The following is an 18,347-nucleotide window of genomic DNA, read 5'->3' as shown; positions in this document are numbered from 1 at the left end:
TGATCCACAGAGAATCTAGAGAGTGATGTGTAATATAGGATAATAGAACAGGATCATAAAAAATTAGTTCTACTAATATTTTTTTATCTTGGTTCTGCGCTGTCAATTAGCTCATTGTTTCTTAATATGGCACCAGTATGATGAATAATACAAGAGTTAATATTATATAGATACATCAGCAAATATATAATACAATTAATATCAGAAGTTCATAGAAAAAATGATCTTAAAATAAACATAAATTTCAGTTACCCACCCAGGTCAAAACTGGGAAGAACACAGGCTATATGTTTGAATCTAAAATAAATGGTTTGCATTATAATAAACCATTCTCCTGTTAGCATGTTTTACTACTCTTTTCTTTTGCTGTTCTAAATTTATTCATATAATTTTATTTCGTTGCTGATGACCAATTACAAAAGTAACTACTGACCCTATGGCCACTGATTAAGAAAAACTCTAGGCAACCTGACCCTTTGATTCATTTTCATTAAAAACATCATTTGAGAGAGCAAATCAGGCTGAAATTAATACCATAGAGATATAATTTTCTTAAAGATTCTATATATCTAAAGCCTATAAGTAGGTTGCATACAAAATGTATATTAAAATAATGTGGCTCAAAACAACATAGCTTCAATTTTACTATCCTTCAGTAATCATGGCAATGATCTAATGGCCTTAACCAGAAAAAAAAATTTTTTTTAGCAAACTTTGTTTTTTTAATGCTTCATTTTGCCTCAAAGCACCAGAAGCACACAGAACAGAATAAATCCTGGTTGCATCTGAGTGTTGTAGAATTAAAATGCATTTGTCTAGGAAACTAAATGTAAATAAGTCAGTGTCTCCTGGTAATTGTCTCTAATTTGTGTCTCAAGTCTGGTTGGAATATCTTGGCCTAAAGCACAGAGAATCTAGAGGAAAAAAATTTCAAATCTCAATGTATAAGAGAGTACTTTGCTATCAAGGGTGTAGTGTCCATAGAGATTTTTTTTTAATTTGCATTTTCTTGTCTCAATGCTGCAAATGAGGCCTACAAAGAGCATTTTTAATTAATGAATTGATGGTTCCAATGTAACCTGTGTATCCCCCAGTCTATATTTCCTTGCCCTGAGTCCTCTGCTTTTGGTCTTTGAGATGTAAGTTCTACTGAGCATAAACTACCAAAGACTTGTAGTCAGTTAAAGTCAGCATAGATCATAAGCTTGCTATCCTTGGTCGCTACCCAGGATGTAGACCCTCCAGCCTCACTCTCCTACTCTAGATTCATTTCCATTCGGTTACAAGTTACTGCTCTACATCTTCAGCCTCCTGATCCATTTCTCTCTCCAACTCTTAGCCTTATCTATAACTTGAGTCAAGAAAGAACTCAAGATAGAAAGGGGCTGACAGAAACAAAGAGCATGCTCTTCGGCTGACATACTCAAGATTTCTCACCCTGCATGTTCATTAGTCCTTCAACTCTCTCACAGGAACCCCAAATGCATTTCTCCACCTACTTTATTGAAGCTTCAGGTCTGCCTCCACTCACCCTACCATCAGCTCCCTCCACAGTTCTTCGAATCTCTCACCATCACACTCAACTTCTTGTCTCCTTTGCCTTTTAACATGTGTTCTCTTCTTGTTTCTTCTTGTGCCCCTTACAGGATAAAGTCCTACTTGGCTGTTGTGGGAAGAGCAAGACTGTCTGAAAGTGACCAGGAAACTTGCTTTTTAATACTTGGACAAGGAGATGGCTTTTGCTGGGGATTCTCCTTCTCCCGACATGAAGGTCAAAGTCCACAGTTTCTGTCTCTGCTTTTTTCATCATCATTTTCATTTCTTCACTGATTTTCTCATCAACTGAAGGCAGAATATAATGGTGTCGGAGTGGCTCCCAAGACTTCCAGCTCCTCTTTCACCCCTGGGGAGGTGGAAGGCTTGGACTTTGTACATGTGGGCAAGAGCAATCAGTGCTGGGCATAGGACTTGCGCCTTAAGGCCTATGCCAGACCCACCAAGCTCCAGTCTATCAACAGTGTGGGTTCCGTGCCCTCTTGATTTCTAGTTGTCCTGAACCCTGGCTCACCTGGCTCACATCCTGCAGCACTTATTCGCTGAGAGCAAGCCAGTTTGCTCTGTTGGCCACAGCATAACTGCTGCCTTCTGCTGTGCCATCAAGAGGAAGTAACTAGAACTTCTCACTGGGCTCAAGATCCTAAGTGCTGAGCAGCTAATTTTCTGTCATCTACTGCCTGGCCCATAAACCCAAGGTTACCTTCATGGTTTAAGCATAGCCTTCAATTGTCTGCCTCCTCTCTTTCTTCTGCTTATAAGCATGGCACACAGGTGCACACACACTGAGCTTATTAAAGAACATACTTGTGTCTCTTCCACTTTGGATCCTGGTTCCAGTGTTTAGCCCAGAACAGAAATCACACCTTCTTTCACCATCAAGGCCCAGGGAAACATCTCTCTCATTTCCTTTTTTATATCTTCAGAACAAAAGGAGACAGTGTCTAAATGTGATTGTGATGCTAATGTTGGAGGCTGATTCAGGGTATTCTTCCAGAGTATAGAGAATATTTGAGAAGCAGGATTGCTTAGTTGAGATAAAAGATATGTCAATTACATTGTCAAATCCTCCTTTCAGATAGCCTGAGAAAAATAGATTCTTGTATAGTGAAATACTATTTTGCAGTAGAGTTGAATATTCATTTGATTGCTTCTCTTGATTCCAGTTACTTATGAATTGGATAGTATATGCAACACTTGTACATGACAGGTGATAAATATTTTGCAATGTTAAGCAATTCATATTTTTCTAAGATTTGTTTATGTGTAGGTCTAGTCAAACATGTATGAAGCATGATACTGATTCTTTATATTATCAACTAGAAGAATAAGAAATTGTATATTGTGAACAGCTATATTTTAATAAAAATATGAAATAAATGTAATTCAATTTTCAAAAATTAAATAGTTCAACTACATCTAATCATCTTTATTTGAATTTTTTTTATATTTGTTAAAAAAACTGCCTCACTTTTTAGCAAAATAATTTTGAATAATTTAGAAAAAAAGAACTACATGAAAATATGTGAAAGTAATTTTATTTTTTTATTTTTACATTTACATAATTTGCATTATCAAAAATATAGTCAAAGGTTGTGCACATTTAATTTGGTTACATTTTATTTTCTAATCCCTATGATAAGTGAAAACAATTACACATTGAAATGACAGAAATAAATATATTGAATGGAATATAGAAATAAATAGAAATTAAATATGCAGACATGGAATTCTAGATAAAAACTGAAGAAAATAGAGATAACTCTTCATGGAGATAGTATGATTTCATTTTTAAAAACTGGAAATAATCTCAAGTATCTTTGAAAGATTTCCCTAATTTGTTAATATGTTTAAAAATCATTTAAGATCAGGAAAAATTACTGATGAAAACAGGATTTATCTTGACCCTCTTAAGTTGTGGATTTTATCAGAAAAAATATATTTTTTCATATTCATTGACTTTATCAGACAGCTTTGACATCCTGGGGACTTGAGTCATACATACAATATTTTGCACATAATTTTCAATTTGCTATTAAAAGAGTATTTTGCCACAGTAATAGAATAGCATGTATTTCACTAAAAAATTATTAGATTGACTTAAAAGTTTTAAATATCTGACATATATATAGGCCTCCGTTAGTACTCTTGGTCAAGCCCCAACAAATGTTATAGTCAGGACTGCTTGTGGTAAAATCATTACGAGAGAAAACTTGGGAGTGACTCCTGCTCAGTCTGTCTGGTTACTAGTCCCAGAACATTTGGGTTGATGGGATGATGAGGAGAAATATGCCTTGTTTCTTTCTTTTTGACTTTTAACTTAAAAGTTTGAGATTTTCCCCAATTATATCTATTTCAAACCAGACCATGTGACATTGGAGATTTGATCTGAGTCATGGCTAAATGACAATAGATTAATCCAACTCTGCCATAACCATGCCTATAACCAGGTTGTGGAAAACTAATGAAGGAATTGTAGAAGCAAGTATACCAAAGTCTTTATGAATCCAGGATCTTCAACTCTAAATGAGTATTCAGGGCTGCTAATTAATTTGTCTTTATTTTCATGGTTTGTTCTTGTTTACATTCTATGCATCAGTATATGAAAACATTTTCTCACACTTGTAGATTTCAATCCTTCCACCTCATTCCTCAATCTTAATGATAAATTTCCTTCTTAACACTTCCTTCTAATACTGAGAAAAAAAGTGTCAGAGAAGATACTATCAAATGCCTTGCACAAACCATAGCCTACATTTCCACCCAATATTTCTTTCCTTTCTGTTATAATAGAAGTAGTGTTTCTTTACTTTGTCTGGATACTATTCCTTCACATATTTGAAAGGCTTTATCAAACTTTATTAAATCTTCAATTCCTCTCTCTCTTCTCTTTCATAGTATTTTTTTTGTCATTAATTTCTGGCATAAAAAGAAATTCTACAAAAACTTTCTCTCATCCTACATAGTCCTCAAAGATATTTTTATAGGCTTTATCTTTTGTTTTCCAACCCTTCTTTTATTCTTCATACACCACTCTCTTCTTAGGTTCTTAGTCCATAGAACTTACTCTTATCCAAGACACCAGGCACTTTATACTAGTTCTCAGTTTGCACCTTATTTGAATTCTGTCAGAGTTTGGCATCATTGACCAATCTTCTTCCATAAGTCACTATAGAACCTTGCCTTCTATAATACCACATGCTCCTAATTTTCTTACTAGATATCTGACCCCTTTTTCATTCTACCTTCTAGTTTCCTTTTTCTTTGCTACTAAATTAGAAACATTTTATAGACCAATTCTAAGTGCTTTTAGATCTCACACATTCTCCCTATTAACCTCATCAATTATATATATGGCTGTAGTTATCAACCATAGCAAGAGTCAACAAACATCTTATATAAAGAGCCAGATAGTAAATATTTTACATTTGTGCGCCATCTGATCTCTGTCTCACTTACTCAGCTCTACTCTTGTAGTATGAAAGCAGCCATTGACAATACATAAACAAATGGCTGAGCTGTGTTCAAATAGAAGTTTATTTACAAAACAATTGCCAGACCAAATTTTCCTTACAGGTAGTAGTTTGCAAACCAGTGCAACATAACATTGCACTTCACAAAATTCCTGAGCTTCAGAACTGAATTAGTGAACTAACTGAATATATGATCAATGTGGCTCAAGTTGGCATCTTCAATTTCATTCAATGCACTGAAAGTAGGGATCTTCTTAGTTCTTCCTGCTTAAAAGACTTCCAGAGCTCCCAATTTGCTCAAACATTGAACATGGCTCACAAGATCCTTAACTAGGAGTCACTGCTTCCCTTAGACCTAACCTGTTGCCACTTTTATATTTTAATATACTCTAGAATAATAGTGGAAAAATTTCTGGTCCACAGACTATTCATCGAATTTCTGTGTGTCTTCATTGAAGAAACATCAGTTTTATTTTTTTTAATTTTTATTATTTTTTCTTTATTTGTTATTCTTAAATTTATTTTTTTTTGTTTTGCTTTCTTAATTTCTAATATCTACCTTGCCATATAATACCCATTTTAACAAGTTATTTGCAAATGAATATATTTTAGTTATATATTTGATCAAATTAATGAAAATTTAGAAGTCCATAAAATCTAATAACTTCACACAAAACACATAAAGATTAAGCTGCAATACTTGCAATTCATTAAGGATGACACTGAAAGGTGGACTTGCAGGAGACACACGTAATTTTTCATTTCTCTATATCACACACTACACATCTTTATGCAAAAATATGTTCAGTCATAACATTTAAAGTCATTGTTAATTCAGTCATAATATTTAAAACCATTTGCAATATTTCTTTTTTAAAGCTTTATTTATTTATTTTTGAGGTGGAGAGAAAGAGAGAAAGAGAGAGAGAGAGCAAGCCCACGGAGGAGGGGCAGAGAGAGGAAGAGACAGAATCCCAAGCAGGCTCTGCACTGTCAGCCCCCCCGATGTGGGGCTCAAACCCACAAACCGTGATCTTGAACTGAGCTGAAATCAACAGTTGGAAACTTAACTGACTGAGCCACTCAGTCACCCCCATCTTAAATACTTCTGAAATTTTTCCTGGGAAAATATAGTTAAAAGAAATTTGGCATATATATACCTATATTATACATTTAATATATAAATTATATATAACTTATATGTATATTATATATATAATTTGTAATATATTTATGTAATATAATATATTTATATTTAAATAAAATTATTTCCACTTTCATACAGCCAAACTGGAAAGCCAATATAGCATTTTCTGTTAAACATTTTTCTTTTTTATTTCTGTTGAGAACATCTTAGTCTTGTGTAAAAACAGTTACTTAAATGATCAATAAAATAAAATGCGTTAAATAAACTTAAATAAATGGGGAGGGGCACCTCGGTGCTCAGTTGGTTAAAAATCCAACTCTTGAGAAAATCGCCAGAAGACTAGCAGAGTGGATTCTCTGGAGCCAAGCACAGATGAGAGGCCCATGGAAGAGGGTAGGAAGGGCTGAGAGGCAGTGCCCCCTACATAGGCTGGGGGGGAGGGAGCCAGGGTGGAGTGGTGGCCTGCAGCAAAGCAGAGCCCCCAGGTCTGGCTGGCAAAAGCAGAGGGACCAGATGGAGTGTGTTCAGACAGCAAGCGGGACTTAACATCTGGAAGGTTATGAATTAACAGCTCTGCTCGGAGAGTGGGAGGGCTGGAGGACAACACCAGGGAGATTTGTTGAGCCCCAGACGACAGAGCACAGCTTGGCGGGGAACAAACGCGCTCACAAGCGCCATCTCCCTCGCCCATCCCCCAGCCAAAATCCCAAAGGGAACCTGTTCCTGCCAGGGAACTGGCTTGCACTGTGCAAACACCGAACGCTGTGCTTCTGCAGATCCATCCCTCTGGGGGGGTCTGACACTTCTTGGTGCTGCAGGGCCCCTCCAGAAGCTGATCTCTGAAGGAAAAGCGAGCTGAGCCTGCCCTTCCGGACCCTGTACACCTTGCCGATCCACCCCAGGTAATATGCCAGATCCCCAGCACCACAAGCCTGGCAGTGTGGAAGTAGCCCAGAAGGGCCACACCACCCCACAGTGAATCCTGCCCCTAGGAGAGGGGAAGAGAAGGCACACATCAGTCTGACTGTGGCCCCAGGGATGGGCTGGGGGCAGACATCAGGTCTGACTGCGGCCCTGCCCACCAACACAAGTTATTCAAGACAGCAAAGGGGAAGTGCCCCGCAGTCCCACACCACACCAGGAACTATCCAAAATGACGAAAACGGAAGAATTTCCCTCAAAAAAATGTCCAGAAATAACGACAACTAACGAACTGATCAAAAAACGATTTAAACAATATAACAGAAAGTGGATTTTGAATAATAGTCATAAAATTAATCGCTGGGCTTGAAAACAGTATAAAGAATAGCAGAGAATCTATTGCTACAGAGATCAAGGGACTAAGGAACAGCCAGGAGGAGCTAAAAAATGCGATCAATGAGCTGCAAAAAAAATGGAGACAACCACAGCTCAGATTGAAGAGGCAGAGGAGAGAATAGGTGAAGTAGAAGATAAAATTATGGAAAAAGAAGAAGCTGAGAAAAGAGAGATAAAAAAATTCCAGGAGTATGAGGGGAAAATTAGAGAACTAAGTGATGCACTAAAGAGAAATAATATACGCATAATTGGTATTCCAGAGGAGGAAGAGAGAGGGAAAGGTGCTGAAGGTGTACTTGAAAAAATCATAGCTGATAACTTCCCGGATCTGGGGAAGGAAAAAGGCATTGAAATCCAAGAGGCACAGAGAACTCCCATCAGACCTAAATTGAATTGATCTTCTGCACAACATCTCATAGTGAAAATGGCAAAATACAAGGATAAAGAGAAAATTCTGAAAGCAGCTAGAGATAAACGTGCTCTAATATATAAAGGGAGACCGATAAGATTAGTGACTAATCTCTCTACTGAAACTTGGCAGGAAAAAAAGGAATGGCAGGAGATCTTCAATGTGATGAACAGAAAAAATATGCAGCCGAGAATCCTTTATCCAGCAAGTCTGTCATTTAGAATGGAAGGAGAGATAAAGGTCTTCCCAAACAAACAAAAACTGAAGGAAGGAATTCGTCATCACTAAACCAGTCCTACAAGAGATCCTAAGGGGGATCCTGTGAGACAAAGTACCAGAAACATCCCTACAAGCATGAAACCTACGGACATCACAATGTCTCTAAACCCATATCTTTCTATAATAACACTGAATGTAAATGGACTAAATACGCCAACCAAAAGACATAGGGTATCACAATGGATAAAAAAACAAGACACATCTATTTGCTGTCTATAAGAGACTCATTTTAGACCTGAGGACACCCTCAGATGGAGAGTGAGGGGATGGAAAACTATTTATCATGCCATTGGAAGTCAAAAGAAAGCTGGAGAAGCCATAATTATATCAGACAAACCAGACTTTAAATTAAAGTCTGTAACAAGAGATGAAGAAGGGCATTATATAATAATCACAGGGTCTATCCATCAGGAAGAGCTAACAATTATAAATGTCTATGTGCCGAACACAGGAGCCCCCAAATATATAAAACAATTAGTCACAAACATAAGCAACCCTATTGATAAGAATGTGGTAATTGCAGGGGACTTTAACACTCCACTTACAGAAATGGATACATCATCTAGACACATGGTCAAAAAGAAACAAGAGCCCTGAATGATACATTGGACCAGATGGACTTGACAGACATATTTACAACTCTGCATCCCAAAGCAACAGAATATACTTTCTTCTCCAGTGCACATGGAACATTCTCCAAGATAGATCACATACTGAGTCACAAAACAGCCCTTCATAAGTATACAAGAATTGAGATCATACCATGCATACTTTCAGACCACAATGCTATGAAGCTTGAAATCAACCACAGGAAAAGTCCGGAAAACCTCCAAAAGCATGGAGGTTAAAGAACACCCTACTAAAGAATGAGTGGGTCAACCAGACAATTAGAGAAGAAATCAAAAAATATATGGAAACAAATGAAAATGAAAATACAACAATCCAAAAACTTTGGGATGCAGCAAAGGCAGTCCTGAGAGGAAAATACATTGCAATCCAGGCCTATCTCAAGAAACAAGAAAAATCCCAAATACAAAATCTAACAGCACACCTAAAGGAAATAGAAGCAGATCAGCAAAGGCAGCCTAAACCCAGGAGAAGAAGAGAAATAATAAAGATCAGAGCAGAAATAAACAATATAGAATCTAAAACAACTGTAGAGCAGATCAATGAAACCGAGAGTTGGTTTTTTGAAAAAATAAACAAAATTGATAAACCTCTAGACAGGCTTCTCAAAAAGAAAAGGGAGAGGACCCAAATAGATAAAATCATGAGTGAAAATGGAATTATTACAACCAATCCCTCAGAAATACAAGCAATTATCAGGGAATACTATGAAAAATTATATGCCAACAAACTGGACAACCTGGAAGAAATGGACAAATTCCTAAGCACACACACGCTTCCAAAAGTCAAACAGGAAGAAATAGAAAGCTTGAACAGACCATTAACCAGCAAAGAAATTAAAATCAGATATCAAAAATCTCTCAACAAATAAGAGTCCAGGACCAGATGGCTTCCCTGGGGAATCCTACCAGACATTTAAAGCAGAGATAATAACTATCCTTCTCGAGCTGTTCCCAAAAATAGAAAGGGAAGGAAAACTTCCAGACTCATTCCATGAAGACAGCATTACTTTGATTTCTAAACCAGACAGAGGCCCAGCCAAAAAAGAGACTTACAGACCAATATTCCTGATGGATATGGATGCAAAAATTCTCAATAAGATATTAGCAAATCGAATTCAACAGCATATAAAAAGAATTATTCACCATGATCAAGTGAGATTCATTCCTGGGATGGAGGGCTGGTTCAACATTCGCAAATCAATCAATGTGATATATCACATTAATAAAAGAAAACACAAGAACCATATGATCCTGTCAGTCGATGCAGAAAAAGCATTTGACAAAATTCAGCATCCTTTCTTAATAAAAGCCCTCGAGAAAGTCGGGATAGAAGGAACATACTTAAACATCATAAAAGCTATTTATGAAAAGCCCAGAGCTAACATCATACTCAATGGGGAAAAACTGAGAGCTATCCCCCTAAGATCAGTAACATGACAGGGATGTCTACTCTCACCGCTGTTGTTTAACATAGTGTTGGAAGTTCTAGCATCAGCAATCAGACAACAAAAGGAAATCAAAGGCATCAAAAGTGGCAAAGATGAAGTCAAGCATTCACTTTTTGCAGATGACATGATATTATACATGGAAAATCCGATAGACTCCACCAAAAGTCTGCTAGAACTGATACATGAATTCAGTAAAGCTGCAGGATACAAAATCAATGCACAGAAATCAGTTGCATTCTTATACACTAAAAATGAAGCAACAGAAAGACAAATAAAGAAACTGATGCCATTCACAATTGCACCAGGAAGCATAAAATACCTAGGGATAAATCTAACCAAAGATGTAAAAGATCTGTATGCTGAAAACTACAGAAAGCTTATGAAGTAAATTGAAGAAGATATAAAGAAATGGAAAGACATTCCCTGCTCATGGGTTGGAAGAATAAATATTGTCAAAATGTCAATACTACCCAAAGCTATCTACACATTCAATGCAATCCCAATCAAAATTGCACCAGCATTCTTCTCAAAGCTAGAACAAGTAATTCTCAAATTCCTATAGAACCACAAAAGGCCCCGAATAGCCAAAGTAATTTTGAAGAAGACCAAAGCAGAAGGCATCACAATCCCAGACTTTAGCCTCTACTATAAAGCTGTAATCATCAAGACAGCATGGTATTGGCACACAAACTGACACATAGACCAATGGAATAGAATAGAAACCCCAAAACTAGACCCACAAACATATGGCCAACTCATCTTTGACAAAGCAGGAAAGAACATCCAATGGAAAAAAAGACAGTCTCTTTAACAAATGGTGCTGGGAAACTGGACAGCAACATGCAGAAGGTTGAAACTAGACCACTTTCTCACACCATTCACAAAAGAAACTCAAAATGGATAAAGGACCTGAATGTGAGACAGGAAACCATCAAAACCCTAGAGGAGAAAGCAGGAAAAGACCTCTCTGACCTCAGCCGTAGCAATTTCTTACTTGACACATCCTCAAAGGCAAGGGAATTAAAAGCAAAAATGAACTACTGGGACCTCATGAAGATAAAAACCTTCTGCACAGCAAAGGAAACAACCAACAAAACTAAAAGGCAACCAACAGAATAGGAAAAGATATTTGCAAATGACATATCAGACAAAGGGCTAGTATCCAAAATCTATAAAGAGCTCACCAAACTCCACACCCGAAAAACAAATAACCCAGTGAAGAAATGGGCAGAAAATATGAATAGACATTTCTCTAAAGAAGACATCCAGATGGCCAACAGACACATGAAAAGATGCTGAACGTCGCTCCTCATCAGGGAAATACAAATCAAAACCTCACTCAGATATCACCTCACGCCAGTCAGAGTGGCCAAAATGAACAAATCGGGAGACTGTAGATGCTGGAGAGGATGTGGTGAAACGGGAACCCTCTTGCACTGTTGGTGGGAATGCAAATTGGTGCAGCCACTCTGGAAAACAGTGTGGAGGTTCCTCAAAAAATTAAAAATAGACCTACCCTATGACCCAGGAGTAGCACTGCTAGGAATTTACCCAAGGGATACAGGAGTACTGATGCATAGGGGCACTTGTACCCCAATGTTTATAGCAGCACTCTCAATAATAGCCAAATTATGGAAAGAGCCTAAATGTCCATCAACTGATGAATGGATAAAGAAATTGTGGTTTATATACACAATGGAGTACTACGTGGCAATGAGAAAGAATGAAATATGGCCCTTTGTAGCAACGTGGATGGAACTGGAGAGTGTGATGCTAAGTGAAATAAGCCATACAGAGAAAGACAGATACCATATGGTTTCACTCTTATGTGGATCCTGAGAAACTTAACAGAAACCCATGGGGGAGGGGAAGGAAAAAAAAAGAGGTTAGAGTGGGAGAGAGCCAAAGCATAAGAGACTCTTAAAAACTGAGAACAACCTGAGGGTTGATGGGGGGTGGGAGGGAAGGGAGGGTGGTGATGGGTATTGAGGAGGGCACCTTTTGGGATGAGCACTGGGTGTTGTATGGAAACCAATTTGACAATAAATTTCATATATTGAAAAATAAATAAATAAAATTAAATAAAAATAAATCAATAAAATAAAAAAAATCCGACTCTTGATATCAGCATAGGTCATGATCTCATGGTTTGTGATTTTGAGCCCTGCTGAGCTTCTGCTGAGGCTGATAATGTGTAGCCTGCTTTGGATATCTATCTCCTTCTCTCTGCCTCTCCCTTGCTCTCTCTCGCTCTGTCTCTCTTTTAAAATAAATAAATAAACTTTAAAAATAAAACAAAATGTGTTATGTGTTTTTTTCACTTTCCATTTTCATTTTATTATTTGTAAGTTCCAACATGTGGTATCACTACAAATCTTACAAGAATTTATACATTTTCATATATGCTGATGATAAATAACTATTATGCATTCAGAATATCCTAAATTCCTATTTGTAGTTTTTCCTAGTACATTTTTGTAAAGTGTATTTCAAAAGTGACTAATACAAGTAGCTCATAAAAATCTGGGTATTGCTGAGTGTCAAGGTAGACAGGTAGCTTCCTATAAAGTGGTATTTACTGTGATCAATTATTAGTGTTAAATTTAGGCTTTGGTTCCCAGAATTTCCCAATAAGTCTAATTTTGTCATTATTGCAGATTTGATTAGAATTAGCTATGCTAACATATGCTACCACAGTCACAAAAAACTAATGTTTAAAACCAGTTTAGCCACTTACTAATTTATAATTTATAACTGCTAAGTAAACTGGTTAATCTGGTTATCTCTCTTGGAAAAGAAACTTCATGAAAATAATACTTGATGAGCTTGAAAACAAAATATGGAGAATTCTTTATATAAGTTGAATGTTCAATAGGATTAGGCCATTAGGTACTTATAGATTAATACTTACAAGAAGGTAGCCAGCTACAGAAAATAATACCTTATTTTATGGATTGCCTGAGTGGCTCAGCTGGTTAAGCATCCCCCTCTTGATTTCTGCTCAATTCATTAATTTACAGTTCATGAGATCAAGCCCCATGTCAGGCTATGCACTCATGGTGCAGAGCCTGTTTAGGATTTTCTCTCTCCCTCTCTCTCTCTCTCTCTCAAAATAAAAAAATAAACTCAAAAAAATAATACGCTATTTTCCTAGAAAGGTACATACCTCTTTTGTAACATTTGTTACATTATACTAAAGGTCTCCCGTTAGACAATATGTTCCCTCTATTTGACTGCAGGCTCCTCAGGAACTTTTAAAAATATATCTGTCAAATTGAAAAATATGAATGGTTTTAATATAGTAGCCAAACAATCAATGTTGAACAAAACTTGGTGGTTCTAAAATAAGCTCACAAATGTTAGCCTCCTGAATTCTTCCACATATCTTATTCTCCTATAGCATTCACAATTCCATTTAAATATTATAGACTCAGAAGTCTTAGAACAAAGAAATCATTTTTATATTGTCTATGCTAAAATTTCCAGAGTATATTTAATCGTGGGATCATTTTTTGTTTGGGCATTTAATAAATAGAGCTCACAACATGATAATCAATTGGTGGGATCTGCCTCAGAGATGTGCTTTCTAATGATTTGCTAATATTTGAGAATTATGAAATTCCACAAACTTTTAAAATATTCATTTTTTCTTAAAAAATGTTGACTGGCAATATTCAGTACAAATCCATCATGACAACAATCACATAGGGTTGAATACTAGCCACTTGTTTTAGAAAGAGAATACAGAGAATAAGGAGAATAAACTTTCATGTCCCCCAGACTTCTCAGTAATCTTGATTATATGGTATTTCTCCAGACATACTCACTTATGATATTGTCTGGCAGTTGTGTTTGTGATTCATAGAATTTAACAATATCAAATAATATAATTTCATAGTACTTGATTTGTGAAACTATGCAACAGATAATCCCCATGATTTCTTAAAGTACGGAAGATCTGTGACTACAGATCTTCTCTTTGTAAGTACAGTGAAATATTTTTTATTAGAAAATTCAAAAAGGATGAAATTAAGCAAGGAGGCCAAGATAAAACATGCCATCCAGGGTGAATCCCAGAGTAGCAGCCCAACACTGCTCTGCCTTTTTTGTTGAGGAAGTTCTGCTTGTTTCAGATAAGTACTTTGCTCTTTGCTTCAGTGGAAAATTATGAAAATGGACTCAGGTACCCAGACCCGTGTGTATTACTTAAGGTTGAGTCTAGAGGTCTCACATATGGAGGTTGGATCTTCATCTTGTTTGTGATCCAGTCATGTGGGACTTTGAGAATCTCAAAAGTACAAACTAAAACAAATGTCCTAGCTAAGATTATAAAGAAATGTGAGAAAAAAAATGAGTGTATGCATGCAAAAGAACTGAACAGATAATTATCACTTTTTAAATCAAAATATGTAGTGATGTGAGTCAAAGTGATTTGGTTATTATCCTCTTTTCTTACCCCAACTAAACTTCCTTAAACATCAGATAAGTGTTGCAGGATTAATTTGTTCTCTGTTGCTGTAAGTACTACCCTAATTATGGAAACAGTTTTCATAGTTCAGCAGCTGAGGTATGGGAGAAAACAGACTAAAAGATAACAAAGGACCAGTCAGAAACTCCAGGAGTAAATCTAACAGACTGGTCTGACAGTTGTCACCTTTCCTGCCTTTGTTTTTCTTGTCCTCTCCCTCCTTCTTCCCTTTTTGCTTCCCCCTTGTTTCCCTCCTTCTTTCCCCTCCTTCTTTCCTGTCTTTTATTCCTTTACACACGTTAAGACTAGATGTTTCCTGTATGCCAGAACTGGTTTGGGGCACTGACAGTGAGATTGTACCTTGCAGGCATTTAAGGAAGTATTAGAAATGGCACATTCAAGGCAGACCAACTGCTGCACATCTCATCTGGGATTTAGCACATACAGAAAGGCCTCTGGTTAGAATCCAGGGACTGTGTCTCTTGATTTTATCTTTGGCTGTTATGAACGAACCAGAATTGTTTTTGAAGACTGAAAATTCCCATGGGAATGTCCAGTGCCCATCAATGACCCAGAAACTTGATGCTTTCTATAATGTTAATCAGTTAATTACATATCTTCTCATAAGTTTGAATTAATGTTCTGGGCAAAGAAAGGAGGCTGAAATTTGCCATGCCCTCAATATTTCTAGGAATGGAACAATAATAGTTTTTTTAAGTAGTGCTGTTAATAAATTCAACAATTTTGCTTGATTGTCAATTTTGGAAAGAGTTTATTATGTTCATCACCATTAGACTATAAATTTAGGGAAAAAAATTCATTTAAACAGAAAGAATATTAGCCCTATTTTACCTTTAAGTTATATGGTATTTGAGTTCTATAAGTATTCAAATATAAGAATAGTTATGAACAATAACTATACATGATCCACTCTTATAGAAAATAAGAGAGGGTAGAGGGAACACACCTGAATGATAGAGATGATTAATTACCTACATGATATCAATTATATTTGTCACTCGCTACTTAATAATAGTTAAAGGCTGAGTAAAAAATGATTGCTATTTAAAATTGGATTCATTTTCCAATAGTGATCATAAACTTCACCAAATATTAAGAGACAACTAGCACCTTGGGTTGTGTGAAATTTTATAATTTACCCTACTGTAACATAAACAATTGATGCATATTTAAATACAAATAATTGATGAAATCAAGGTGGTAATGGTAGTTTGCTACCTATATAATTAGGATCTAATTACATTCAAATAATTAAAATGGTTTTTGAAACAAGAAAACATTAGATTTAGCAATTATATATCAATATTTTAATTTGAGGTTAAGCTTTCTTATTGTCTCTAAAACAAAATTTCACTGAGGCGCCTGGTGTCTCAGTTAAGTCCAACTTTTGGTTTTGCCTCAGGTCATTTTCTCCCCATTCATGAGTTCAAGCTGCACATTGGTCTCTGTGCTGACAGTGCACAGCCTACTTGGGATTCTCTCTCTCCCTCCCCACTAATTCTCTCTCTCTCATACAACAAATTAACTTTAAAAATACTTAAAAAAATAAAATGAAACTTCATATGATACATAAAATTCAATTTACATGCTATTATTAAATACTTTAAGGAATAAAATTCATTATATTTAACTTTAATGAAATTGAAGGTATACAAGAAAATCCTTGTTATACTTGGAACATCATTTGTGAATACAGTTATAGATATTCACTCTTCATGGAAGAGGACATGTCTTAAATGTGCTTTTTAATTTTTAAAATGGAGCATGTTACAGTGAACAACAAAATGGCATATAATATATTCACAACGTGTGCAACCACCACCTCTATCTAGTTTTGTTATGGACTGAATTGCTCCCCAAATTCAAATGTTGGAGCTCTAATATAAGTGTAACTATATTTGGAGATAGAGTGCTTAAGGAAGTAATCAAGGTTAAATGTGGTCATAAGGGTATAACTTAGTAATCCAGTAGGACTGGTGTCCTTATAAGAAAAGGAAGAGACACCAGGTGTGTGCATGCACAGAAAGAAAGGTCATATGAGAGCACACCTATAAGGCCATCATCTGCAAGCCAAAGAGAATGTTCTTACTAGACCAACTCTGTGGACAAATTGATCTTGGATGTGTAGCCTCCAGAATTGTGAGAAATACAGTCCTGTTGTTTAAGTCACCCAGTTTATGGCATTTTTTACAGCATCCTGAGCAGACTAATACAAGTTCCAATATATTTACAACACCCTAAAAAAAGCACTGATACCCATTAAGCCATTACTCGCTATTCCCAGTCTGTGCCAATCACCAATCTGCTATCTCTACAGACTTATCTGTTTTGGATATTTAACATAATATACAATACGTATGACTTTTATTCTGGTTTTCTTCACTTAATATCATGTTTTGGAATTCATCCATGTTGTCACGTGTATCAGTACTTTTTAAGGGTTTCATTGTATTCTCAAACAAGATATGTTGAAATCTTCATGTCTAGTATATCAGGAAGTGGCTTTATTTGAAATAGGGTCATTGCACATGTATTCAGTTAAAATAAGGTTATACTGGAGTAGGGTGGACCCTTAGCCCAATATCATTGATGGCCTTTATAGCAGACAATGTGAAGTCATAGAGAGAGAATGCCATGTGACAAGAGAGGCACAGACTGAAGTTAGGCAGTTACAAGCCAAGAAATGTCAAGGATTTCTGGCAACAGCAGAAGCTATGAGAAAGATATGTAACATATTTTTTCCTAGAGACTTCAAGAGAGCATGGCCCTGACAATTCCTTGATATCTTCCAGTTTCTAGAATTGGGTTAGAGAATATACTCCTGTTTTATTAGGCCACTCTGTTTATGGCACTTTGTTATGGCATCCCTAAGAAAGTAATACAGGTTTTGGTAGTGGGAAGTAGGGTACTACAACAAATACCTAGAAATGGGAAGTGGTGTTGGATTTAGGTAATGGTGGTGACTGGAAGAGTTTTGAGGTGCATTATAGAAAAGGCCTACATTGCCTTGAAAAGACTGTTTATAGAAATATGGATGTTAATAAGATGTTAATAGTGAAGTCTCAGAAAGAAAAAAAGAAGACGCTTCTAACAGATACATCATAATGAATATAAGATTGCTAGAAATATAAATATTAAAAGTGTTGCTGGTGAGATCTAAGGCAGATGACGAACAATGTGATTAAAACTGGAGGGAAGATGCTTTTTGTTACAGGTGACAGAGGACTTGAATGATGCCAAAGATAAAGGTCCCTTATATATTCTGTCCATTTTTTACAGTTGTTTCCATTGGGAGGACAAATATGATATCATTTGCTTTAACATGGTCACAGGCAGAGACCCAATTTTCAAATTAATGACAATTACATATAATTATTTTAAAATATTTAAACCACTCAGAGTTTTATACAGTTGAAAAGTATGATATCACCCTTTGTGAGTTCGAGTCCTGTGTCAGGCTCTGTGCTGACAGCTCAGAGCCTGGAGCCTGCTTTAGATTCTCTGTCTCCCTCTCTCTCTGTCCCTCCCCTGCTCACACTCTGTCTCTCTCTCTCTCTCTCTCTCTCCCTAAAAAATAAATAAAGAGGGGCGCCTGGGTGGCT

This window comes from Panthera pardus, unplaced genomic scaffold (genome assembly GCF_024362965.1).
Source record: "Panthera pardus isolate Hobbes unplaced genomic scaffold, ASM2436296v1 HiC_scaffold_2, whole genome shotgun sequence".
NCBI lineage: Eukaryota > Metazoa > Chordata > Mammalia > Carnivora > Felidae > Panthera > Panthera pardus.
The sequence above is the reverse complement of the archived record's forward strand: the minus strand, read 5'-3'. Positions refer to the sequence as shown.